General features: G+C 40.6%; 1 protein-coding gene across 5 annotated transcripts in view; it reads right to left on the reverse strand.

The window, feature by feature from the left end:
- The window catches only part of LOC110838535 (cytokine receptor), a 214,757-nt gene that overhangs the window by 60,713 nt on the left and 127,205 nt on the right, over nt 1-26,839 (reverse strand). For all 5 annotated transcript variants that reach the window (XM_087355664.1, XM_087355666.1, XM_087355663.1 and 2 more), the window contains one exon: nt 25,154-25,191. The gene's annotated coding sequence lies outside the window, so the exon portion shown is untranslated. The remainder of the gene's footprint in view (nt 1-25,153; nt 25,192-26,839) is intronic.

Consider the following 26,839-nt stretch of genomic DNA (forward strand, 5'->3'; position numbering starts at 1 on the left):
CAATGGCAAACCACTTCTGGATCATCTGCCAAGAACGTATATGAACAGGTCCCAGTCCGAGAAAAGGATGGAAGGATCCTGTTCATATGGACCTGTCGTCAGACAGAACACTAAATAAATAATAAGATGAGGTGGTCTAGCGGTTAGAACGCTGGCCTTGTAATCCTGGGGTCTCGGGTTCGATTCCCGGCGGTGCCCGAATTTATAACTTGTGTTGGGCAAGGCCGTGGTCTAGGCAACACGGAGTTTTCCTCCGGGGGCTTCCCCGGTTTCTCCGTGGCATCCCATTCACACACAGAAGAAGGCAATGGCAAACCACTTCTGGATCATCTGCCAAGAACGTATATGAACAGGTCCCAGTCCGAGAAAAGGATGGAAGGATCCTGTTCATATGGACCTGTCGTCAGACAGAACACTAAATAAATAAAAAAAAATCGACAATCAGTTCACTTACTTTCCACGGTACACTTCTCACGACTGATTCTCAAAACAGTATCAATAAAAGGGAACACAGATTCTCACGGCGGCGAAGATGGGAGACGTAATTCAACAGAAACGTTCGTAAACTGAGGAAGACCACGATAAACGAACCAACTCAACATCCCAACGAAGCCTCAAGAATAAGCGCCACATACATTTTAACAACTTTTCATCAAGTAAAATTGTTCTACGAATGACCTCGACGGAATATTGGCAAAAGTTAAAAATTATTACAAAAAAATTAAAAATAAAATCCTTAAACTATTCATCGACAACCGGAACGTGATGTCGACCATTCACGCCATCTAGAGCCAAAGTCAACAACAAGTAGGAGCTACATCACCTCTCCCTACAAGTGCCCCCATGGCGTGTAGCGAGACTACAGCATAAATGAAATGAGCATTTACTTCGGTACTTCGGCGCGCGAAACAATGAATAAACGAATAAATAAATTAAACAATGCTGGTACAGTTACGTTACTGATAGAAAGCTGAGGGCATCACTTGGATCGAAAACCGGGTAACAGAACAGAGATAATCATGTAAGGTTCGTGCTTTGTACTGAACTAAAACTGATAATCTAATTGAATCGAGGATAAGATTGGCGGGAAATAATACATAATGCATACAGAATTTTCATTGGGAAACCTCCAGGGAACCGAAGAATAAGTGGGAGGTTTCCTTACACGAATTACAAGTAGCCTACAATTCTGGATCAGAAATGTATTAAAAGTTCCCAGAACAAAATGCAGATAAACTGAAGACGAACAGTGGAGCTCGCTTATACCAGAAACGAAGAATCTCGTTTGTTGAGACCTGGCACTTGGAAATATTAATTTTAAGAGGATTTTTCTTTCAGTCTGAATTTTGTTGGCCAACGACTGAGTTGACGCACTATTCAAGTGGAATTCAAAGACTTTATTATGTTTTCATAAGACATTTAATTATTGTATAAACAGATATTCAAGGCCATAGTATTGCGACGCTAACGCAGTAATTTAAAACAGCACCGACAAACACATCTCACGTGCTGGGAAAATTAACGAATTCGCCAACCACAGAGCGCAGATACGAACAGCTGACCTTTTAGCAGGATTATAGTTCTACACTTACAAATATTATACGTATTTAAACACTTTTAATATTTTAATATTTTCCGTCAAATCACAATTTTAATAAGATAATAAAATATAAAATATTTAAAATATAATTTCACGTTCCGCATCGAATGATCGATTTACAAATTGGAACGTCTCTTACGACATGTTTCGGTTATATTTAACCGTCCTCAGGTATAAATTAGATTGGTAAATTTAAAACTCGAATTACAATCATTTACAATGTTATGCAGTTTATTGAAATGTTCTTATCAGATTACTCTTATATATTAGAACGAAGGTATTGTTTGTTATATGGCGTGGTTCATCTGATGTTCAATATTAGTCTGTAAAGCAATGATTTAAATAAAACATTAATAAATATGGAGTAATATATATATATATATATATATATATATATATATATATATATATATACCTGAGGACGGTTAAATATAACCGAAACATGTCGTAAGAGACGTTCCAATTTGTAAATCGATCATTCGATGCGGAACGTGAAATGATATTTTAAATATTTTATATTTTATTATCTTATTAAAATTGTGATTTGACGGAAAATATTAAAATATTAACCTAATTCACAATATGACGCAAATATACTACCTTATTAAACACTTTTATCAAATTACAAGTATTCTTCATTTCAAATACAGTCTTAAGCAACAGCACTAGACAGCCCCCCCCCCCCCCTTCCTCGCAACATGTTCACTTCCTGCAAAAATAAGTTAGACTAAACCGAGACGAAGGCAAACATCGAAAATATCTTAACTCGTAATTTGAGAATTATTAACAATTTTTCTCGTATCCCTCGACACGCGCAAAGCTAGATAATTTTCGATTCGACATAAAATGATTACAAGCGAACCGCATCCAGTGAGCTTGTATTTAAAGATATAGTATTTGCAGAACCATGTTTACTTCTGACTCGTTTGCAAACATATCTACCTTGTTACATGATGTGTAAGGAAGGTCGTCTACCAGGAAAGAAATATATGTAAATTAGTCTACTCTGCTGAAAGTTGTCAGAAGGCCGCCAGGAATTGCCACGAAGTATAACTCAACATTGCGATATGCATTTCCAGTTACACAGTAAAATCTATATACAAAAGCAGACTTGAAACAAAATGAAACCTGTCGAAAACAATTAGAATTAATGCCAATGCTTATAAGGAATGAAAGATGATAAGGTGGAAACCAACGGAAGAACACGCCTATAATATAAAAAGGCCTGCTAGATTATTTATTGACGTTTGTTCATATAGCTAATTTTGTCTGCAACTTATAAGAGAAGATGCATTCCTGTTATAAACAGGAATTATGATGGACATCGGCAATAGATGCGTATCAAATCTAAAACTTCTTGACGATGGTGAAGAGTCAATTGAATATAAATTTTCTTGGATATTATCCATCGTCTAGTAAATATAAAACGTAAAACGACGTTTCGGAGATGGGACTCTATCTCCGTCTTCAGGTTCCTACACAGTTGGGCCCACTAAATAGAGCTAATCCCTATCTCCGAAACGTCGTTTTACGTTTTATATTTACTAGACGATGGATAATATACAAGAACATTTTTATTCAACAGAATATATGCGCTTATGAACTCGGCTTTTAGGGAACAGGCCGCTTAGAACAGTGATATTCAACCGGGGGTACGCGTGCCCCCGGGGATATGAGAAGACATCTTAGGGGGTATGTGAAATTTTAATATATATATATATATATTATTTTATAATAAACACTTAATAATCAGTAATGTAATTTATTTTAGATGTAGATTATATACTATGTATAACTTGAATTATACACCAACAACTTTGGGGGTACAAAGTTGAAGAGAAATTATATCTGGGGGTACACGAAGACATCTTAGGGGGTACGTGAAATTTAAAAAATATATATATTATTTTATGATAAACACTGAATAATCAGGGCCAGATTTATGGTTAGCCACAGGAGAACCGGACGTAAGGACATTCGATTTGGGAGATTATATACTATGTATAATTTGAATTATACACCAACTTTGGGGGTACAAAGTTGAAGAGAAATTATATCTGGGGGTACGCGAACATAAAAAGGTTGAATACCACTGGCTTAGAATGTTGAAGGAAAATGGCTGTCACATTTTCTGGGCTGCAGCGCCGTGTAGCCTGGCAGAAGCTTACCGACGTTTCAGAGATACGTGTTGCCTGCATCATAAGGCGATATGACGACAATCTCAAATGCTACATAGGACGCTGAAGGTACTCCAACTGCAGTCATCGTGTTCAGTGTTTATAAACGTGCGGAATGCTGGGAAATGCGTGCCGAAAAGACGAAAATGCTAGAACACATACGCACATCATGCATTTGATTTCCTAACTCGTATCGTACGTAGGATACATCAATGCACGGCGTATGTCACAGCAACAATATTTTCCTCTTTATCTAAAAGCTCGACGCGAAAGGAAAAAAAAGGGAGAGAAAGGATTCGATTCCTTGACAAAGAGGTTTCTGTGTTGGTAAGGAGACTCACGGAAGGCAACTCGAACAGCGTACATCCGCACTCGGCATTAACCACGGCACAGTTCAGTATCTCACGACACACAAAATCACGCATTATTGAACAACTGTGTTGAAGATTTCCGTCTTCTGGGTTGTTGCGCTGTGTAGTCTGGTCGATGTTTACCAACGTTTCAGAGGTCATACTGCCTCCGGCATATTCATCGCCCTGATGACGGCGGCAGTATGACCTCTGAAACGTTGGTAAACATCGACCAGACTACACAGCGCAACAACCCAGAAGACAGAAATCTTCATCGCCCTGATGACGGAGGCAGGATGACCTCTGAAACGTCGGTAAACATCGACCAGACTACACAGCGCAACAACCCAGAAGACAGAAATCTTCATACTCTGATGACGGAGGCAGTATGACCTCTGAAACGTCGATAAACATCGACCAGACTACACAGCGCAACAACCCAGAAGACAGAAATCTTCATATTCATCGCCCTGATGACGGAGGCAGTATGACCTCTGAAACGTCGGTAAACATCGACCAGACTACACAGCGCAACAACCCAGAAGACAGAAATCTTCATATTCATCGCCCTGATGACGGAGGCAGTATGACCTCTGAAACGTCGATAAACATCGATCAGACTACACAGCGCAACAACCCAGAAGACGGAAATCTTCATACTCACCGCTGTGAAAACCTCAAGTCTTACAACAACTGTGTTCTTAGCATGAACAACGTTCGCTTGGCTCTCCACACTTCGTTATGTCTTCTGTAATACGCAATAAACTTAATAGGAAACGTTAAGATAAAGAGGAATTCAGAACGACCCACAAGTGAGAAAAAGTAAACAATTAACTTTCAATGAAGATGGATGCCTTCTGGACTGTAGCGCTGTGCACTGCGGCCATCACCAGGGCTCCCTGATGATGGAGGCAGTAAGCTCTCCTGAAACGTCGGTCAATATCCACTAACTACATGACGCAACAGCCCACAAGACACACAACTGGAATTCTAACACCTGACGTCGTTTTAGCTTCATCAAATTCTGTTCTGAGTTTGTTCTTTAACACATGAACCGTGTTTTAAAGATGTCAATCCATAAGAGACAAAATCAAGCATCAATATTAAAGAGTATCGCCAAATCTCGCAGATTAACGGTTCAAAAAATGTCAATAACTGCGATTCCTTGCATCTTCTCCATCCCACAAAATCCCTTCCGATTCTCCTCCTTAAAATATTTTGAATATACGTGTGTTCACAAAATTAATTCAACTCGCAGAAATGCTCGGGCTTCCAAGTCCGACAATCAACACACGTAAGAACGACAGGCATTGTCAATTGAAAGAGCATTGTAAAACCTGCCCAAAAGCGAACCTAGAAATTACTCACGGTTCCAAGAATATCAAGTCAAAAAGATAAGATAAAGGCTGCTTCCAATAAACAAAAAGGTAAAATAGTCTGCGTGAATATTTGTTGCTGTCATAATTATTTCGTACTGTTGGTCCTGAAATTCACTAGAAAATGAACATCTCCGTACAAATTAAGACGGACGGTGGGCAACAGATGATCTGAATATGTTAACGTCCTACTGGAAAAAGACAGAGAGAACTGAAAAGAGCTATGTTTCAATATTATCCTCCCACACGCGTCTAGGTCTTCCCAGTGGTCTCTTCTGGTTTGCCCACCAAAACCCTTTATGCATCCCTCTTCTCTGTCATGCGGGCTATATGCCCCGCCCATCTCATACATCCTTGACTTGATCAGTCTATGAAGCTCCTCCAGCCTCCCAGTATTAATCCCTCTTGGTCCGAATATTCTCCTCATCACTCTGCTTCCATCATGAGGAAAGCTTCAAAATACACTACGCAACAACCCAGAGGGCAGCCATCTTCATCTTCTTTACTACCAGCCGTAAAAGACAACTCACAAAGTTTCGCCAACTGAGTTACGTCACTTCAAAAACCACAATTTGAAATAAATCATTGCGTTTTAAAGGCGATGCGCCATTATTTCTATTGAACTCCCGACCACCTGGATTAAGATATAAGTATATTTGGGAACAACAATAACAAATCAAAATGACACTCATGAAGAAGTTAGGAGGAGACTAAATTCTGGAAATGCTTGCTACTTCTCAGTTCAAAATATTTTTTCTAAGAACCTGAAAATTAAAGTACACAAAACAATAATTTTGCCTGTTGTTTCGTATGGGTACGAAACATGGTCTCTCACTCAGAGGGAGGAACACAGATTGCAGGTGTTTGAGGAGGATATTTGGGCCTAAGAGGGAAGACGATGGGGCGTGGAGAAAACTGCATAATGATGAGCTTAAAAATCTGTACTCCTCCCCCAATATTGTGAGGGTGATTAAGTCGAGAAGATTGAGATGGGCCGGGCATGTAGCGCGCATGGATGGGACAAGAGGTGTGCACCGGGTACTGGTTGGGAAACCTGAAGGGAAGAGACCGCTGGGGAGACCTAGACGTAGATGGGAGGTTAATGTCAGGCGGGATCTATGGGAGATAGGAGTTGAAGGAGACTGGATTTTGTTGGCCCAGGACAGGGTCCGGTGGAGGGCTTTGGTTAATTCGGTGATGAACCATCGGGTTCGGTAAGCCATCTAGTTAGTTAGTATTTTCCAGCACAAAGTAGAACGGGACATTCCAGCCACAAAATGCGTAGTAGAGTTTTAGTGTGCCTCGCTTCGATGCTTGTGACAAGCCGCACCTCACGCCTTAGAACATTCTCCTGTTCATTTTCTCGTAGCACTGGTCCACCATTCTAAGTATAGATCGCTTTGTGAAGTTCCGACGGTAAGCGGCCAAGATTCAACAGGAGGGAAGTTGGCGCATTACACGTGCAAGCAAACGGAATGAACGCCTTTCCTTGTCACAACGAATTTGTGGCGTACAGGCTATACCAGCGACATACCCAGACCTTATGACGACTGAAATCGGCTACGATTCACTGTAAAATTAACTGTCTTCCAACCCAAAGTCATTTAAATTTAGTTTTCTTCTAAACTTGTGTCTAAAACTCACAGTTGTCATTAAACGGACCTACCTGTCAATGTAAGAACTCGCTCCAGTCGTCGTGAGTTCAGAGTTTAAATTAGGGTGCTAGTGGACAAAGCCTTGAAACTCCGATAAAACTTCCTGGTTTCGAGCGTTAATCGGAACCTGGAATAAGGGCATCGTTCTCATCGCCGTAAATCCTACTTAAACTATCAGAATCGCAGTTATTCCAGCAAGAGTCCCGCTGTTTTTCCAGTGCTATGGAACTATGGTTAAATAACAAGATGCCGGCTCTCCCATCTGAAAGTATTTGGTGTTCGGGACGTCAACCCAGCAGAAAAAGGAGGAAAACCCGACAAATTCTAAACGACAGAATGGTTGACCAAAAAGACTTGTTTTCGCAAGTAATGTAGGTCAGTTGTTAAAAGGAACGCGATAGCCTCTCTGAAGGAAGACGGGATGAGGTCGCAGACTGACGTCTTTGAAGTACAGCCAACGGACAGAATGCCCAAAGTCCCTCCGCTGATTAATCGGGAAGCAATAACTTTCATTTACGCCGAAAAGTTCACACTGGACAGTTATCTGAGCAATTTCACTGCATGGTCTTAACAACGCCATCTGCCACGACCAACAGATCTCGCATTCGTGTCTTATGTGTGCCCTAAGGACGACGTCCGGCCTACCGACCAACCCCACGCAGCAGAGTCCTTTGATATGGCTTACTCATCGCAAGGACCTCTGAATCGTCGGTAAACTTATACTGGAGGCGCAGCAACCCAGAACGACAGAAACTGTCTACACAGACTGACTATCTTCTCAGCTAGGTTGTCGTGCCGTGTAGTCTCGTGCAAATTTACCGACGTTTCAGATATGCTTACGCATCACCCTGATGGCGGTATTATAGTATTAACGCAGATAAAACCGCTTCTGGATTACCCCCAAAATAAGTAATGACAAGACTGAAAGCTTACAAAAAACAATTTTCTGCACAAAAAATTTGCAGAGGCTAACCTGGTAAACGGCTGGAGGCCCTGCTCCAGACATTGCTTGTGCCCTACTCAGTGCTAGTCGGACGGAACAGCAATGACGCAAATGCAGCCACACGCAATTTGTCCCAACAGAGTAACCAGAAGGGAGGGAATGATTTTCATTAAGATATGTAAGTCATGCAATCACAGGTCATTCAACCTCACGAATGCTATTTTTAACTCCCCACATAAACAATGTCAATATAGCAAATTCTCGAATATTTAAGACGTACGTATCTCCTGAGATTCTCAAATATCCAATTTCACACCTGAAAAAAAGTTGTCAGTGGAACCACGGTTCCGGAGAATTTGACGTAATACGTCTATATGGAAAGGAAGTTTATATATTGGCTTTATTCTAAATATTTCCTTTATAATTGAGATAATTTTTATAAAGACTTTGCTTATTTAACTTGAATTACTTACGCTTAAGATGGGTCTGTGGTAGCTGAATGTTATTTTATATTTTATTTAGTGTTCTGTCTGACGACAGGTCCATATGAACAGGATCCTTCCATCCTTTTCTCGGACTGGGACCTGTTCATATACGTTCTTGGCAGATGATCCAGAAGTGGTTTGCCATTGCCTTCTTCTGTGTGTGAATGGAGAAACCGGGGAAGCCCCCGGAGGAAAACTCCGTGTTGCCTAGACCACGGCCTTGCCCAACACAAGTTATAAATTCGGGAATCGAACCCGAGACCCCAGGATTACAAGGCCAGCGTTCTAACCGCTAGACCACCGTGGCCATCATTTATTTATTTAGTGTTCTGTCTGACGACAGGTCCATATGAACAGGATCCTTCCATCCTTTTCTCGGACTGGGACCTGTTCATATACGTTCTTGGCAGATGATCCAGAAGTGGTTTGCCATTGCCTTCTTCTGTGTGTGTTGGGATGCCACGGAGAAACTGGGGAAGCCCCCGGAGGAAAACTCCGTGTTGCCTAGACCACGGCCTTGCCCAACACAAGTTATAAATTCGGGCACCGCAGGGAATCGAACCCGAGACCCCAGGATTACAAGGCCAGCGTTCTAACCGCTAGACCACCGTAAGGTAAGGTAATCTAATGTTTTATAGGTAACAACAACGCCGAGTAAACACGACGTTCCCTAGGTAACCAGGTTACATTTTTTCGTTTCACGTTTTTGTCGAATGACCCTTCCTTATAGACGTATTTACGTCACAAAATTACATAGGAGATTAAATGTTTCAACTGTTCCAACGAGAGCAGTTTCTGAACCGGAGGTTCCGAGTTAGTCCTGACAAGATGCATTCAAATCTCAAAACATTTAACAACAGGTCGCTATAATACCTGCCTCTGTTACTTAAACAGCCTCCACTGCTATTTTTTGTTAAATGCTTGTTGTCTTTACGTCTTTTTCACACAAGAGCCATATTTAATCCTAACATCACATACTTGCCTGTCACATTTATTACCAGTTCCTAAACTGCAGCTAATCCTTTAACGTCCCCTACAACTGTACGACATAAAACAAAGAGAACGCCTGAAAAGAAAAGCATTTACTCTTTGAAGAAGAAGTTTGTTTAAATTACATTTAAGAATTCAGTCCGCATCGCAAAGCATACACAACACTTCACCATTACAAAGATCAACTAGTTAATGCTGTTCAGGAAATAATCTCAGTTTACAGTAAGTCATATGCAACCCGTAGATAAAATAGTTCCCGTCTTTAATTAAACATCACGCCATACACATGTATCCTTGAGCTCAATTAAGCACCGCATTATGAATATGTATTTGCGGGTCCATACATTCTCAACCTCGGAATTACATGGAGGTAAATTACACAGTACGTAAGGTAAAACCTCAACCTCACACCTTGTATTTGGTTAAATTAAACATCAATAATCAGAAACATTCAAAACGTGCGCCTACAAATATACTGGTATTAACAGCAATTTCTTCTTGTAAATTACAACAGCAACCACCTTACCTTCAAGGAACGTGGAGGTCCCCACTTATGAGAAAAGAGAAACATTCCTGCCCTAGCCAGGTATCAAAGCCCGGCCGTTCAGTTCATGTCCCGAATCGTACTACTAAAGTGTGTACGTAAATGTGTAATTTCGCCTATCCTGCCAGCATCTTTATACTGCAAATAAAACTCAAAACAGACTGAAATATCAGGTAATTAACTGGTCATCCGCCGACAGCAAACTCTGGATCTTATTCAGCAAACAGTCACTAAAGAATGATCTCCGAATTCAGTACTAACAGCTACCAGCATTCAGACGCGGCAACATCCAAGAACTCTCGTGTTTAAAAGTGATCTGTTGCTTGTGTAGGGGGGCGGCGGGGACGGGATGGCAGTACGAGACTCCTCATTCCCAAATGTGAATGTTTATCTTCCATAGTTACGATTAATTCAAACCTTTCGTGTTGCGGGGATTCGTATAATAGATGACGTTTTACCCTTCGACAACCTTGAAGAAGACGATGGACGAGGCATTAAACTACGCAACTGCATGCCTCAGGTCTCGTGAAGTCTCTAAAGAAGAAGGCGTTGTGTATTCATATCTCTGCCTCGGCTTTATAAACGGTGATGACAATTTCTGAGGTTAATGCATTCCTAGAAGAACGCAACAAGCCAGAGACGTACATCGTTAAACTAGCTGACAAAAAGCTTTTTTCAAAAAAGGCAATCCTTGTATAGTATCTCCCTCCAATAAACGCAGGCTCAATGCATGTCGGAATTATCCTAGACCAGTGGTATTCAACCTTTTTTGTTCGCGTACCCCCAGATATAATTTCGTTCCAACTTTGTATCCCCAAAGTTGTTGGTGTATAATTCAAGTTATACATAATATATAATCTACATCTAAAATAAATTAAATAAATTACATTACTGATTATCCAGTGTTTATCATAAAATAATATATTTTCTTAAATTTCACGTACCCCCTAAGATGTCTTCGCGTACCCCAGGTTGAATACCACTGGACTAGACCACTCGCTGTTTGTAAATCCATGAAACACATTTCCTTGAAACAAGTTAACAGTCGCTCAGCTAGTAAATTTCCCACCTTCATTCGCCCGCCCACTGATTCTGTCCTGTATCAAATCCAGTCCACAGCGTCCCACCCAATTTCATTGTTTCACGGCTAAAATATACAGGGAGTCCCACGCATCTCCGCAACTCAGAGCCCACCTGCTTAGCATTCGACGTCAGTGCCTCCGCTGTTGCTGGGATATGACGTCGGGACGGGCTGTGCACTAATTTCCCCCATATATTATGCTCGCCTTACCACCCTGACTTAATCAACACGACAACATTACTCGAAAATACAAATAAATACGATCTTCATGCATAAAAAGACCGGGTACACGTTATGAAAAGCTCCCATTATGTACGTCCACTGTCATTTAAACCAAAAACAGAACATTATTTATATGCACTAAACTGGTACAATTATGGAGTTGTTCATTACGAACTGACAGTTAAACCGCCTGTATTTTTAAAGACAGTGAAAACATGGAATGGTCTTCCCTGGTCGCCTTTTAACTGCGTGGACAGTGCACTTGAACCAGCACAAGAGGGCCTCCTGTCATACACAAAGACGTCACTTTAGACGCAGAGGAGAAACTCTGCAGTCCTTAAAAATGTCAAATCCTCTGTAAGACGGTGCCTCAAGGACGAGACAGAGAGATCAAGCCTACTCGCGTTTCCTAAATAAAACTGAATTCAACAATTCCATGCAGCGAGCCGCGTTTCACAATTCGCCCTTCATCGGACTTAACGAACACCCGAAATCAATGTTTTAAACTTATTAGTCGTTCACGAGTAAGCCACTTGTCCACGGAGTTCCGTTTCCTGCCTATAACGAGCTCATTGCGTTATAAGGAGGCGTTCGCGTGGATTGTATTACTGATTTCTTGATTCGTGTAATGGCTATTAAAAGAAAAAATGACAAATTTCTTACAAAGTTCAAGTTCAAATGTTGTAAACGAACGTAGAAACTCCAGGCTGCTTGTGCTCTTTTCCTTGATACTTTAATTCGTTATTTTATTTGTAGTGTTCTGTCTGACGACAGGTCCATATGAACAGGATCCTTCCATCCTTTTCTCGGACTGGGACCTGTTCATATACGTTCTTGGCAGATGATCCAGAAGTGGTTTGCCATTGCCTTCTTCTGTGTGTGAATGGGATGCCACGGAGAAACCGGGGAAGCCCCCGGAGGAAAACTCCGTGTTGCCTAGACCACGGCCTTGCCCAACACAAGTTATAACCGGAAATCGAACCCGAGACCCCAGGATTGCAAGGCCAGCGTTCTAACCGCTAGACCACCTCATCTTATTATTATTTAGTGTTCTGTCTGACGACAGGTCCATATGAACAGGATCCTTCCATCCTTTTCTCGGACTGGGACCTGTTCATATACGTTCTTGGCAGATGATTCAGAAGTGGTTTGCCATTGCCTTCTTCTGTGTGTGAATGGGATGCCACGGAGAAACCGGGGAAGCCCCCGGAGGAAAACTCCGTCTTGCCTAGATCACGGCCTTGCCCAACACAAGTTATAAATTCGAGCACCGCCGGGAATCGAACCCGAGGCCAGCGTTCTAACCGCTAGACCACCGTCGCAAATCGGCTGAGAAAAAAGGATACATTTGAAGCTTTTCAAAATGTACCATGCTCCGAGCAGACACTGAAAAAGAAACATTCTATGAAAAACGTCCTCGTGAGGAGGGGTTCCACCCACTCTCATTCTGCAATCTATATTAACACTCGAAGCAGACTGTACTAGTCGAGAGGTTTCACTGCTTGTCTCCCGTTCAGCCATAGCGCGTATAATTATCTAAATTCACTGAATTAATTACGATTTCTGACACAGATCGTAGTTTTAACGAAACACGACTGACCTAATTCAGTACTGCATATCCCCACTAATAAAAAATGTATGACCCCCCCCCCCCCCCCCCAAAAAAAAAAAAACTTCACCATTTTCATGTACATTAGAGTCCTGTGTCGTAACAAAAACAGTTTCAGCTTCAACCAACGAACAGGCTCTTTATTGATGAATGACTCTCGGGTTACAAGCCGTGTCAGGTGGCTGAAAGATGAATAAACCATATCGCTGCCTCAGTCATCAGGGCGATGAGTAATCGTCCTGATGATGGAGGTAGCAAGCACCTCTGAAACGTACGTACACTTCTACCAGACTCGGCTGACTGTACACGCGTTCCACAATAAGACCTGCAGACAGAAGAACTTCCATGCACCGAGTAAACTGTGCGAGATACGCAGAGACCGCTTCGATCGATCGATCGATCGATCGATGCCACATCGTGAGATGCACTCTGAGAACGCGGTCACTGAACGACCTCGCCTACACACGACCACCGCGCACATTTCTCCATTATGATGTGGAATAAGACACAATCGCCAGGAATCTACTGTAAGAAGGGAGACATAACTAAGAACTGCCGAGGAATATCACTATATAAAAGCTATTTACAGACTTCCAGACAGCTTTTGATTCAGTTACACGCTGCTTCACCCAAGAACGACTGCGACGTAAACACAGGGGCTGAGATTTCGCCTCTAGCTTCGCCACTCGACCGACACAAATAAACTTGCACGTTCGGAGAGTACCTACCAAATTCTCATAGGATGCTCTGTCCAGGACGTTTAAAATTAACTCATAGGGCGGATTATTAATTCATAAAATATGGAGCGAACGTAATGCCTGTATATAATACCCTGCGCAACATACAACAGTGAAGTGGTTACTATTTGTACCGGCCTCCCTCCAATCGCGTGGTGGACGGACGGAAGGTGACTGACTGACTGCCTCTCCTCCAGGTTTATACCAGGATCATTCTTTGAAGAGACAGAACTGGATGGCACTGAAACTAGCTTGGCCGATTAAAATGCAGACGATCGCTGTCTTCTGGGTTGCAGCGCCGCGTAGTCTGGAAGATGTTTACCTACGCTTCAGAGGTGCTTACTGCCTCCATTATCATGGCGTTAGAACTCAGAAATAACCATCTTCGTACCCACAGCCGTTGAGAACCTCAAATCCTAATTAAAATGTATTCAAATTAAGGTAAACGTACGTCCGATGTGTTTTATATTCAGAATAGTTTGGAACAAGGAGATGAGTTATCACCGCTTTCAAACTTCGCTTTGGACCACGCAATCAGGAACGAAGAAGCAGAGATTGAAATTGAATAGGACACATCAGCTTCTTAACTGGGTGAAAATTTACGTAAAAATGCGAACATTGTGGTTAATGGCATGATGATATTAAAATGTATCCAAGGGACACCGAGTTTGAGGCAGTGAGATGGACTCATTTGGACTCAGCGGCGTTCTCTTGTAATGAACCTTCTGGTTCCATAAAAGACGGGAAATTTCTGGACTAGCTTCTCATTAACGACTCTGCTCGGCGGAGTTAGCTATGGTGGACGGGCCGGATAGATTATGCGGGCGAATGCAGGGACTAGTACGGTATCGCAGTCACCCGCCAGGCGGCAAACGGCAAAGCATTCCAATCGCTCATTCCAATGTCTCGCAAGCCAGAGCGTCGTCCGGGCGCCTACACTGCGAGAACCGGAGCATCTTGCAGAGCTATTCGATTTCGTTTCTTCTCCCGTCTGTATTCCCTGGGGACGGGAGGATCATTCAGAATCCATCACAATGGCCTTGAGGTTCCCCCACCCCACCCCTCAACACGCCGATGAAGCTGGATGAGACGTGATTCAGTTAACAAAATTATTTATACTGTGTTGGTCGGGAATAACTGAGAAAACAGCCATGTTTCCGCTGTTTAGTTCTGTTAATTCCTACTACGCAGTATTTAAATTAAATTCTAAGTCAAACAGTTTTTATTAAATTTTTAACAAATAAGCTCAAAATTTTGGTGATCAAAACTCAGAAGACGACTGAAATGTTTGTCCAAACGATGGGTAACTTTCAACATTCAACGCGGATTATTCCCGAAAGCCGAATTTGTACTCCGAGGTCCAATTGCAAAAAAAAGCCAGAGACAAGAAATTTATAAGCGGTAACGCGAAACTTTTAATCATGTTGATGGTTTTAAACGCAGTAAGTCACTAACCAATGCTTCAACAATTCTTCTGTTTTAAACCTTGCTATCGCAAAAAGGAAACGCGCTGTTCAGCTCGACCATACGAGAGAATCGGCGCTGTTCAGCTCGTGGAAATATGATCGGATCGGCTCGCTCGTTAAATTTTCATCCATCTCAATAATAAAGTGCATCGCACTGGAGTGGGAGACTTAACAACATGCCGACTTCATTAACAAGGCAACGTCCATGTACAAGATACAAGATGTGTATGAGAGCAATAAATTAATATTAACGTATACATTAATAATAATGAGTAAAAGATTCCAAGGCGATTAAAAATAAAATCTTCACCGGCGATCAGCTGCGTCAATCCAAATCAAAAAATCAAACGTTTCGGAAAACCTCTCTGGACAAGTTTCCGACGTTAAAATCCCTGCCCTCGCCGAGAATGGAACGCCGGTCGGTCAGCTCGTAGCCAGTCCGTATACCGACCTACCCTGGTCTTCAGAGAGTTCAAATTTCTGACCAACTAAATACATATCAATGACTCAAAGAGCAGCAAAAACGTATTAAAAGAGGTCATTCAACCAAATGATTCAATTCATTACCATCAACCAACAGTGTTGTATTAAAATTTCTGTATTCTGGGGTGTAGCACCGTGTAGTCTGGTAGAAAATCATCACCCTGATGATGGAGACAGCTAGGACATATGAAACGTTGGTAAACTTCTATCAGCCCAAAAACAGACATCTTCCTACTCACCGCTGAGACAACCTCAAATCTTACTTGTGTTTTATTTAGCAGCTAAAGTACGTAAAAAATTCAACTATCTATCGCATAATATGATATAGTTGCGTCATATTGTGAAATTTAATTAATTATTCGGTTTTTGTCCGTCTAATCACAATTCATATTTAAAATTTACAATTAAGATAATTAAAATATCATTTTATGTTCCTCATCGAACAATCGATTTACAATTGGAACATCTTGTATCTTAATTGTAAATTTTAAATATGAATTGTGATTAGACGGACAAAAACCGAATAATTAATATCTATCGCATTAATAAGCTCTCCCGCATTACTGGGAACATAACTGGAAAAGCAGAGGGGTATAAACCAGCAGCAGCGGTAATGCTTACGAACAGTCCAATGCAGCCCCGAAACTTCCCATGATCCTTTGCAAAACAAGATCAAATTTCTAAGCAATTCATCTTCACGAAATCTAAGGGGAAACACCTTTAAAATTTCTAACCTGTAAAATTCCTTTGTTGACTAGTGACAAACGAGCAGAACTCCAAAATTCGACAGACCTCTGTCGGGAACATGAGGGATTTTTACGAAAAAAAAACTCTGCTAATCTCAAATTCGGCAGAGGGGACAACAAAGGTAAACATGATTAGTGAGATTTCAGGTTCCTACGGCGACGAGCACGAAGAGGGCTTATTTTGGGATGCTGCGTCGTGAAGTCTTGTGGGTACTGACCGAACTACATGGCGCAACATCCCACAAGACACTGTCATGACTTATCTTCTTTACTTTTTAAACAGTACAAGCAATCTAAATCAATCACTAACACGAGACTGGAGATTAGAAGCGCCTATAAGACAGACAGAAACGTCACAAACATTTTCCCTCGCATAAGCGCAAGGAAGTTATACAAAAGTAGACGAGACATTCAGTGCACAGTGTTCTCAACGTTCATCAATGCACCACCAGACACAAAGAGAAGACTATCGGAGTTTGGATGGAGCAGGGCTGGGGACGTTAACACGTGTGTACACGTTATGTGTTTAGAGTTTGGAGCTGCCGTTGTTAAAGGACTGGCCTTATGAGTGCTTGCTTTCTTGTTTGCACATTCAATAACTCGAGATAGAATCCAGTGGCGTCTTTTAAAAGTACGACCACCCAAGAGCAAGGAAGGGACGGTTTGTGGTTGTCGAGTGTTGACTCTCCCAATGGATCGCTTGGAGAATGCTCAGGCAGCACGTCTAAACCTTGGGGCCAACAGCCAGTCGTCACCCTCCTTCGGGATGAAGTCCAGGGTATGCATGTCGTTCCACGGTTACCCAAAACAAATTCTGGAAACTGTAGTGGCGTGCATTTACCGTCGGGGGGGACCCCCCCTCCCAACACAGACACCCACAAACTCAAATTGTAAATAACTGAGCACTAATTGTGATCGGAACAAGCTCTGCAAATATGAAGAGAGGCCATTTTATCCTGTTACCAGAGACTGTATCATTTTTAAATTTAATTTACATTCATACGTTCATCATACCCATCTGACATTACTGAAACGTTAAAATATGAGAATCTTAAAACAGATAGAATTAAAGTGAAAGTCAAATGTTTTTGTGTACTGTAATGCATATGCATCGCACACTTGTCATAGGACCACCGCCGAAGAGGAACGGATGATGACAGACTGTAAGCTATTTCATGATCACCTTTCATTGTAACACGCAAAATAATTGAGAAATTTAATTTGACATCATTTATCATTAGGAAATTACGGTACATAAAAGCTCCAACCTAAGATAACAGGTCGTAAGCCAGAACAAAACTAATGCGTTCAAAACTCTCTGCGACTGTGGCCCACAGGCCTTAAAATGCTCCTTGCTGAAGAGGTGTTATATAGTGAGAGTTAAACGGGCGCAGTGTTACGTATAAGAAACGCAATGCTCTGTATATGTGCGTTATACCTTAACGTCTTATCGCTAAAATATATAATAAAATTCAGGTCAATACACAAAACTTTATTTGGATGTTAAAATTTAAAATTTAAAATGTTAAAATTTTAAATTTTAAATTTGCGCCATTCATCACTATAAGGATGTTACATTAGAGCGCTTTCATTCATTTCACAACATGTTTCGATGTAATACATCATCTTCAGGTGTTGTTTTTTAAAACTATTTTATATTATAATGCATGCCTTTCAATATATTCATTATTGTAACATGTGTTCCGCTGGTTCTAATGCATGCATTATAATATAAAATAGTTTTAAAAAACAACACCTGAAGATGATGTATTACATCGAAACATGTGAAATGAATGAAAGCGCTCTAATGTAACATCCTTATAGTGATGAATGGCGCAAATTTAAAATTTAAAATTTTAACATTTAAATTTTAACATCCAAATAAAGTTTTGTGTATTGACCTGAATTTTATTATATATTTTAATCAAAAACACAAACATGACGCATGTAAACCTTAAGTCTTATCGCTAATTTGCTGCCCCGCCAACTTACGACACCGGGGACTTTCTCCGGGATTATATAACGACCGGAGCACGAAGCGTCCACTCACATCCACAAGCATGAAAGTTCAAAATGCGTGGAACTTCACCTCCACTCCCCATCTGTTTTTAAGACGATGTCCTGACTTCCTTACCAAAATGGCTCAATACCTGCCCCTAAAAAGCAGCACCAACATTAGGATCGACAACTTCACAAAGAAACAGAAAACGAAGGGCAAATCCCACATTTTTATGGGTCCCACAAACATTTTTAAGGATTCGTTGTATCAGAATAGAATCGAATATGACAGATGAGATAAAACGCAAAAGATGAATTATAGTCTAATTTGTCTTACATAAAATTATATTGCCCAAAGGTCTGGTCTTAAGTACCAGTACGGGTCTAAGAGTAAATGTAAGATATAAATCTCAAAATACTTCCATTAAAGATCTGCTGTCAAACACAAGGTCAGAACGGGAGAGTCCTCGATGTCAGTGAAGCTGAGGCTATTAAGAAACTTTTCATTTTGCTGACACTGAGATAATAAAAACGTCAAGAAAAGAACGTCGACAAAAGACAGTCTGCTGAAAGCCTGTAAGTGGGGGAACAGAAACTGTCTTCTGAGAGAAAAGACAGCGTAATCTTATAAGTTAAGAATTGAAAGTAACTCCTGGGGGAAAGAACAGAAACCTATTCACATGAAAAGCTCGAATATACATAAGCTTTTAAAGATAATATTTACTGCTACAATGTAAAATAAGTAGTGCAGTCAAGGAGATTCAATGAAGTCACCAGACAAATACAAATCCTTCACAATTGAATCAGCATCCTTTTTGGAGCACTGGGAACAAACAAAGCACAGCTGCAGCTAGTCTTGAAATCCGACTGAAAAGCGAATTTTGCAACACAAGCCTACACGTGGGTCGAGTCGGGAAATAAAACGCCATAAACACGAAAAATTATTTCCCATATTTAACGACGTTTCTTTAACTACATATATCATTACGTCGCGTCCCGTAGGAATTTATTATTATTTTATTTAGTGTTCTGTCTGACGACAGGTCCATACGAACAGGATCCTTCCATCCTTTTCTCGGACTGGGACCTGTTCATATACGTTCTTGGCAGATGATCCAGAAGTGGTTTGCCATTGCCTTCTTCTGTGTGTGAGTGGAGTAATTGTTGGGATGCCACGGAGAAACCGGGGGGAAGCCCCCGGAGGAAACCTCCGTGTTGCCTAGACCACGGCCTTGCCCAACACAAGTTATAACCGGGAATCGAACCCGAGACCCCAGGATTACAAGGCCAGCGTTCTGACCGCTAGACCACCGTGGCTCTCCCGTAGGAATATGAGCTGTAAATGAAGAATGGGGAAGATATGAAAAGAATGTGGTTTATTTTGAGCATGGGGGAAAATCACAAAAAAAAACCTACTCTAGCCAATCTATGGGACAACGGAAGGAACCCGGTCTAGTCGAGGCGGTACAATCTCTGGATTACGACATCGAGAAAACAAAACAAGGCAATGTGTACGCAATATCACCTGAACTCGAACCTGGTGTCAGCAGCACATTCCCTTCTCCCTTGGCGGCCTCTACTGAGCACGGTGATGAACATTCCTGAATTTTAAACTAATAAAGTTTACTCAACACCGATACTTAATTATTGCACACAGTACTTTAGGCCCATATGTAACTTAATGGACTAGAATATTTCTGAAGAAGCTAATATCAACTTAGTTGCTCAGGAATTTCAGTCTTTTGTGTTAACGTCTATGTCTATAACTACTTTCACGTGTGACCCCCCCTCCTACACCCTGTCCTGACATGGATGAATCTGATCCACACATTTATAATTTACCTTTAATATTCAACTGTGGTAAAGAATCAATTGAATAAAAATTTTCTTGGTTTTTTGGTTTTGGTTGGTTGGCCTATTGGCATATTCATCGCCCTGATGACGGAGGCAGTATGACCTCTGAAACGTTGGTTAACATCGACCAGACTACACAGCGCAACAACCCAGAAGACAGAAATCTTCATACTCTGATGATGGAGGCAGTATGACCTCTGAAACGTTGGTAAACATCGACCAGACTACACAGCGCAACAACCCAGAAGACAGAAATCTTCATACTCTGATGACGGAGGCAGTATGACTTCTGAAACGTTGGTTAACATCGACCAGACTACACGGCGCAATAACCCAGAAGACAGAAATCTTCATACTCTGATGATGGAGGCAGTATGACCTCTGAAACGTTGGTAAACATCGACCAGACTACACAGCGCAACAACCCAGAAGACAGAAATCTTCATACTCTGATGACGGAGGCAGTATGACTTCTGAAACGTTGGTTAACATCGACCAGACTACACAGCGCAACAACCCAGAAGACGAATATCTTCATACTCACTGCTGTGAGAACCTCAATTCTTACACACACGGAGAGGTCACGAAGAGACACATTAAATCATTCGAGAGGCTTTTAAGTCATTTTGTTGTTGAAGCAGGCTACGTTCTCATACAGAACTCGGTCGTTATTTGAGCGGATTTTCAGAGCTAAATTTGTGCTATCGCCCTTAAATGGTTAAATATTCATGTTCGCATTTGGTATAATATAAAGTTGACACAACTAAATAAGAAATCGGATAAGCGCTTCGTTCAAAAGGTAGAATCATCGTCGTCGTCATCATCATAGGTAAATAGCCTCTACAATTTCGAGGCTGGCAGAATGTGTAAGCTGTGGCCTCTTCTGCATAGAATTGTTTAGCATGCACCAAGGACCAGAGTTCACGCGTTGATACTCGTCACTTGTTTTCAGGTGATTGAGTGACGTAAGACTGAAATTACTTTTCATGCACCAATGTACCATCGTTAAATGTTAATCACAATATATTTTTAAGTGTGGTAGTGCTGTAATGTATCACCACCACCACAACAAATATTTGATAGAACTTTCTCACAATATTATTAAACATGTTAAGAGCCAAATTATAATAAAAAAATAATAATTTCTACAATACAATTGCAACCTTAAAGTATGTTATCACTAGGTAATGTGGAAACTTGATAAATACTAAAGTAATGGAAATGTACGAGAATTATAGGTCATTAAACACAGACATAAACAAACAAATGGAATGAAAACCACACAAAATTACTGAAGCCTAAGTACTTTAAGATGTTCCTTGCTTGAAGCCAGATCTAAATATAACTGAAACATGGATTCCTGTAAAAGGGTAAGACCTACCCTAGTACCCTTAGCTTAAGGTAGATGCGTTTCCACCGTAACTCAAATGTCGAGAGAAAAATATATTCATAATGTTTCTAACTCTTCGAAAATCATCTCTTATTAAAATCTGCTTACTTTCACAAGTAAATTACTGTTTTTTTCATACAAAACTGAGACGTATCTACAAAAAAAGTGGTGCGTGCAATCGATTCGTCCCTTAGTTGGCAGAGTGAAGCAGCCCGTCCACACAATTACACTAATTAACACGTGTTCCATCGTAAACAGGCTCACAAACACCAAAACACTGACTGCACTGGGATGTGGAACTCGACCGGTTTGTGTTGGCAGCCGGAGCGGTCCTAACATGTTGCAGTCGTTTGTCTTTTCGTTCGTGTTAGGTCATTTAGGTTCTGAGGGGCGGGGGGGTAACAATACTCCACAGAACGTGATCAGAAACAGATGCTCATGCTACGGAACACTACGCGAGCCAAGAATGCCACTGCGCAATGGATTCTTTAATTGAAGTTGCGCCTAGATTTCTGTAAGAATTTGTAGATAAACTTCAAATTCAATTCGATTATGAGGACAGACAAAACTACTGAAAACGCAGACAAGCTGCTTTCAAAGTAGTATTCTCTGACAATTTTGATTGAATTGTTTCAGCGAAGAGGCTCTCACCTCCGAAGACTTTGCAATCCATGGACTTCTCTTGTTTCTTTGGTACTGACAAGCTGCAACTCTTCCACTGTTTTCCCAAACTCACTTCAAATTTTTAGGCTCCGCAAAGGGGGGGTAACCATTTGTTAGGTATATGGATCAGTTGCAGCCTGCATTAGAAAATGAGGACTAATAAATTATTAAACATCGTGGAGAAACAATGTCTCCTATTCTGCATCATTTATTTGAAATCACGTCCTCAAACACCTAACAAAAAGTGTGAGGTATTTTAATGTTTTGATTGAATTGTTTCAGGCAGAATAAATCAGCTTATCTAATTTAAGTGGAAAGTAAGAAAAGTCTTGGAGGTGAACAAAGGAGTGAAATATGTGGCAAGAGTTTTCAGTTTTCCAAGATTCATTTCGTCAGCAACCGTGGTACCTTTGCTATTGTTTGTCTTTCAAATTTTATTAATTTTGATTTTATTTCTTTTTCAGGCCCCCCTCATTGACCTTGTGGCTCATCGTGCCGGGGGGGGGGGGGGTAACAAGGAAAGATGCATAACAGTACAATTATATCGCTATATATCAATAATATTATTGGTGTTCTAAATTTCCGACTCTAACTTTTTTATTTTTAGTCTGTCTACATAATTAATGTTCTTCAAGACAATTTTATGATCAGGAGGACATCTTTTTTCAAACATCATAATAAGCCCTATCTTTTCTTCAGTTAGGTGTGAAGCAGCCTTCATTTTAAACATTTAACTTGTTAATTATTCCTTATTACGGCGCAATATTGTCTTTGATAAATCTAATTTTCTCCAACTGCGTCACTCTTAGATACCTTCTTTCTTGTTATAGTTTTCCATAATTTGCTGTGATGTTACTGTGGTAATTTACTAATTCCGAAGTCGTAACTGCAGAAGCTGCGTGGTGCCTGCCCATAAATGCATCTTTCTTTGGCGAAACAAGGTCAAACTTACGGCACATACATTAAAAAATTTTCCATTTAAAATTATTATTTGTACGTCTGTTTCCCGATGCTGTTGTCGATTACGTCCTTTTTTAGTGTTGTTTAGGTTGGAGTATTCCAGATGAAAAAAATGCTGCTTTCAAAGATGAGGAATTCAAATCCTCGGAGCAGTCTTCCTTGAAATGGTAATTTTCGCTCAGGCTTTGTATATTCTAATTGGTTTATTTTACAATACTTTAAATCCCGTTTTGAAACCCACAAACGTCTTTGTGATAAGGATGTTGTGATAAATTCAGCCATGTTTGATTTGAGCATCACGTTGTCGAGTATTTATTTAAGAAAGAGCACTAAAATTGACCGTACAAGTTCCAGTGGTAATTATGTTGTGCTCCGGTTCAACCATCCATAACTTTTGACTCGTTCAGAGCGTATTTTGGAGATATTTGTATCATTCTCGAAATTAAGGGATATGACATCACTAAGAACCATTAATGTATCCATCCTTGTAATGGAAACCGTTTTATTTGCTTCAGATAAGGACTGAACTTTTTCTTTTGAAGTGCCCCATCAAGGAGGAGTATAACCAATGTAGTTGGTAGAGCACCGCTGAATAAACCAATAGCAGGCACCCATCGAGTACTGCAGACAATACACTGCTTTCTGTGGTGTTCGCTACGTGGGCCATTGGAGTCCGGACGGAGAGATCAGTTTCAGATATTTTCAAAAACATATCGTCCTGATGATGGAGGCAGCAAGCACGCTTGACATGCCGGTCAGTTCCTGTGCAACGTCCGAAGTTTCCGTAAGAACGTGAAGTCTCATCGAACTGTTTTACCACCTCCGACCATTTGCCCACTTGTAATCGGATCCAACACAGAATTCTGTCAGTCGTAATTTTATATTTCTGCATAAGGATGAAGACATGAACTTCAGATTCCTAATAAGAAAATTTAAAGTAGGGGAGAAGGGGGCAAGTTGTTATATTTTAGTTTAAAAATCACTCATTTGCAGTAGCATCTCACGAGTCTCGTATCAATTGCGTCTCCCCTGTGTGCAGTTCTACCCGAGGTATGGTACTTGTAGCTTGTGTATTACGTGAGCTAGGTTGATTTATGTTTCATATGTTTAAAGTTAAATTCTGTAATTAATTGTTAATTGGTATATTGTCTATAATGAATTACTTAATAAAGGTCAGAACTGTTCCTTCTGTTTACTAATAACCATAACAGGGCACATTTTTGCAAACAGCTTTCTCTTAAATAAACAAGTTTTATGATGAAACAAAAATGAATACGCCTTTGAAAAAATTGTTATTAATATAACCGAATAGTAGTAGTACCTGAAGCCATAATTGCTAACTTTGTAAATTTTAAGAACAAATGTACAAAAATTCGTAATTGAAAATTGTAAGAACTAGCCTCATTCTCCCCGTACACTGGGAAGTTGTCGTTTGCTTTAAAAATGTGTATACAAAAATGAAATCCGCTGTTAATTTTGTTTAGCAACCCGTTAGCTCCGTCTAAGGGAGGGACAATAAGGGGATTTCATCTCTAGCCTCTGGGCCCACCCAGCCTCCTGTCCAAAGGATACAGGGGTCCTTTCCCGAGGATGACGCTGACCACTCTCATCCCTATCTCGTGCCGAGGTGAATAATGAGCAAAATTTGTAAAATGGAGAGAACGTCTGCAAATTCCTATGAAACACCAAGTATTTATTAATCTGGTGCGTAAACGCTGAAGATACTTCTCTACCAAGTTACGTGATTCAGTCTACCGAACTTCCTGAAAAACACGAAATCACTCTCTTACGAACTACAAGAACTTCGTTAAATTCGTGACTTACCAAGTGGTGCTTTGAGAATGCTGAATCGAATGGCCCTCCTGAAAGAGAGTAAAAGGCTCGATTACAAAACTGGGCACCTTGCACAAGAGTTATTCCAAAAACATTCTGCTACCTCACGCCGTCACAAGTACAAGGCCTCAATGAGATTATCGTATCTCGACATTTCTACTTTGTTTCTTTATTCTCAACTGTGAGTAAATTCAATTAATGAGAAGAAAATCACAAATGAGGGGATTCATAATTTTTACTAATCATCAAATACTACGATCAAACAAAATTTTTGGCCGGAATCCCTGAGACTACTCAGAAAACCTAAGCGTAGATGGCATAATATTAAAATGGACTGAAGGGAAATGCGAGTGGCAGGGGTGAAATGGATTCATCTGGCTCAGGATAGGGCCAGTGGCGGTTTCTTGTGAAGACGGGAAATTACTTAACTAGCTGAGTGTAGTCTGTTAACATCTCAAGGAGGGTGACGCTCCACGGCTTTATTTAAAAACTGGACAAAAGTATCTTTGCTTTTCATTGCCTTCTTATTGAAAAAGAGAAGTACACAGATGGGTAAAAAAAAAGCTCTTTGGCGATCAGTGAACTTGAAAATTTGACTCTCTAAGTCACGCACATGACTGGACTCAATTAACGGATCAATACGCACAATATGGCTGCTACACCTGTGGAAGGAACTGGAAAATACAAATGAATGCAGGCCTGCTATTAGGGAATCAGGGTGATTTTATTTTAACTACAAATTTCGAATTTAAAACAGGTTGTAGGATTCTATTTGTTACAAATCGGTTGCAGTATACGTACGAATCACATTTTAGTTATAAAAAAAATTTATTCAAACGAATGGAAATATTTCCAACTTCTAATTCGTGCATATGTTACGTCATTTACAACTCCCCACCCCCCACCCCCTGGAATATGTAATCAGTATCACCACTATACACCCAACCACACTTTATTATAGAGGACAGTTATCAAAGGTCACCGATGACACTGCATCAATTTTAATTAAAATATATTTAATTACGCGGATCATAAATATAAGCCAGACGCTTGAAGGTAAGAACTGAGCAGGTAAAAAATCATCCCCCTATCTACAGCAAATAAACAATATTGGATTCGCTGCTTATTTACCACTATCAGATATAAACGTGTGAAAAATGAGCTAGCCCTATTTTAATGTAAAATCATGTGATCCCCAGGAAAAATATTAAGAAACCCGCGTTGACGTTTCGCGCACGTCGAACCAGTTATGAACATATTTTAGTTCTGGAAACGCTTCAGTGAAAGGACGAGTTTCATGATCTGAACGCTTCAACAAATATTATTACGACGAGTACATCAAGGATGTGATGGGCCGGGCATGTAGCATACAGGGGGGCGAGGCCACTCGGAAGACGCAAACGCAGACGAAGGATATCAATGGATCTCAAGGAAACAAAGTAGTTGTATGAAATGGATTCATATGGCTCTACACAGTCCGTGCCAGGCTGTTTCGAAAACTGAGTCTTCTGGGAAAATTCATTTCAAGTATTAATGCCGTAGAATACAAACATATCACCCAAAAACATCTGTATTTTTCGGAGCATTGTAAACTGACTTGAGGCCGAGTGCAAAGGGCTGTGTTCTTAGCAGCCTGTTTATTGCTGTCTACAAAATAAAGTTCAACACACGAGTTTA

Source organism: Zootermopsis nevadensis, unplaced genomic scaffold, assembly GCF_977971745.1.
Source record: "Zootermopsis nevadensis isolate Lab colony 2312 unplaced genomic scaffold, Znev_1.0 Znev_ptg000025l, whole genome shotgun sequence".
NCBI classification, from domain to species: Eukaryota; Metazoa; Arthropoda; class Insecta; order Blattodea; family Termopsidae; genus Zootermopsis; species Zootermopsis nevadensis.